We start from the raw sequence: 2,654 nt of genomic DNA, 5'->3' as shown, positions 1-2,654 counted from the left end.
TTAGTATGGCGGGTTAGCTGCAGTACACCCTATATACAAACAGTAACAGTATGACGATATTGGAGACCAAAGCCAGATCACCAACAGATCTTACCAACTTAAGCCATCTTATTCCTGTTGTGACATTGCAGGACCAACATTCGCACCAAATTGGTGGCGACGAGAACTATGGATGAGCATTTTTGGTACCGTACAGGACCGGTACCTAATTCGTTAAAGATTTGGTATCGTCAGTACTAAGTTGGGTACCAAGTTTTGAGTTTTCAGTATAGGTACGGTTCAGTATAGTACCGATATTTCCCGAATTTTGCACGAAATACCGGTACCGTACCAGTACCAAAACGAACATTTCGATACCGATACCATTACCAAACATTTGGGATTTTTGGGATCTGCATCGGTAGGTACCGATACCATCCCGAGTTCTTCCCTAACAAGAACTACCATTCGACACATAATCGACTCGCTTAAAATAAACAAGAAATCTTTTTGATGACCTTGTCTGATGTTAGACACGAACCCTATTCCCGGTACGGCGGTGGATCTGAGTAATCGTTTCACGTGCGTTTGGTGATTAAATATCTTGCACCGGATGCCCATCTGAATTAATGACTAAACAACTAGGACAAGTTAGTTTATGACACCCCTTGCTTTCAGTACCCGGACCTTGTTAAAGTCAGCCCTGATTAAATCATCCTCTGGACATGCATTTCCCATTTCACAAAACGTCATTAACAATGAGCGGCATATCTCTTTCCCGATGATAGTAACAAACTCACATATCTTGAGTCGTGTCTTGTACGCTGTAGCATGGTGGATTCGAATATCAAAAGCCAGTTGGCTTGTTTCAACATCTAGAAACCCTGTTGAGGATGGTAGCTGTCAGGACCGTCAGTCGGGTGAAACCTTAGCAAAGGTTCGACAAGAACACACCGACTCGAATACCCAAAGACTGATTGAATATCCCGGCGGAATCAGGATATCCAATGATTGAGAATGAAGGATTGTGAACAAATATCAAACACAAAACAGTAAATGATAATCAATAAATGCTATTTCAGAGACAAAGATTCACTATATTTAATGATTCATCAATGGAACAGTGAATGGAATGTCTAGGGTTTTGTGTGACGGCGGTGGCTATTGTACGATGAACAAAATGGAATGTTTTTTCGTAATCAGTGCGTGCCAGCCTATATTCCGTCTTGAAATCTTTGTCCTAAAGGTATCCTAGGACGTCTATTTATAGACCCTGACATTCCTTCTAGAAGTCCTAGTCATTACATAATGAAAGACAAATCAAATACAAGTGTTACAGTCCTCAAGCAAGGTACATACCTTGCTCGAGCAAACTTCCTATATTAGGTGTGCTCGGTGAATGTCCTCGAGCAGACTTTACTTGGAATATATTCTCTTTCGAAGAATACATATTCCCTTTTGAGTAAGCTTCATTCCTCTTGACTTGCTCAAGCTTTTCTCGAATAAGTCCATCGAGCAAGCTCATTCTTCTTGATGTCTTCAGCTTCTCTTATTCAGCAATCTTTAGCATGCTCGGATGTAAATCTTGCTTGGTAACTGAACTGTGCTCGAAGTATTTGCTTTGATTCACGTGACATCCTCTTATTGCATCCATGCTCGTCCCCACGTGCTCGATCATCATGTGCTCGTAACACTTGACTAGAACTTGTATGATCAAGCTGTTTGCTCGATTGGAAATCCATGCTCGATAGAAGAATAGTCTTGCTCGTTCAAGTGTAGCTTGCTCGAAGCCTTTAACACTTAGAAGAATCAACCATTTAAGGTTCAGAACCTTGTTCGAAGTAGTAAAAACCATGCTCGATTGTCTGGACTTGCTCGAATTCCATACTTAGCCGTTTCTGAGGAGGTTGAGAAGATTCCAATCTTCTTTGTAGAAAATCCAACCCAACAATCTCCCCCTAGATTGGAACAAGCTCAGATGCACCAAAACATACCTGCATAGAGTTACAGATATATCAGATTTCTAGATAAATCATTTAAGAACATGTCATTTCATTACATAATCGGAATTCTGCCTCATAGGCATTACAAACTAAAGTTTTTACAACTCAAACAAAATATAAAGATAAACAGAAATAAAAATCAATCATTCATTAGCTCCATTCTGTTATCTTCTTTCTCTGTTCCTTGCTTCAGCTCTTTCTTTTAGTTTCTTCACATATACAGCTCTTTGCTTCAGCATGTCAAGTTCTGAGGAGTCAGAGGCATCACTTGGGAATCTTGCATCAATTAAATCTTGTAGGTCTTGAGGTTGCATATAATGCAGATCTCCATCCTCCCTTAAGACTACAATAGGTATCCCAAACTCATTTCTCAAAGTGGTCGAATCATCATGTTGATTGTACGTTATGTATGTGATTCTTTCAAATTGTTATACTCTTGAGTTGGGGTCCTTCATCACTTCTCTCGTAGCCAAGCACTCTTTTAAGGTCTTCCTTTTCTGGTGAGAGCTGCTTGCTAGAGTTCTTTGTTTCTTTGACTCAGAGAGGGAAAGCTCAAAAATGTGTACTTTGTTGATTCTCTTCTTCCTCTTCTCTCTTTCTGCTTGGCTTCTGATCTCTCTCTTCTTCTGCTGTAGAAATGGGAATCCCTTTTCTGCTTGCTCTTTCAGAAAC

Source organism: Bidens hawaiensis, unplaced genomic scaffold, assembly GCF_021521415.1.
Source record: "Bidens hawaiensis isolate Kalapana, Puna unplaced genomic scaffold, B.hawaiensis_p1.1 tig00036318_1, whole genome shotgun sequence".
Lineage (NCBI taxonomy): Eukaryota > Viridiplantae > Streptophyta > Magnoliopsida > Asterales > Asteraceae > Bidens > Bidens hawaiensis.
This window is presented reverse-complemented; position numbering follows the sequence as displayed.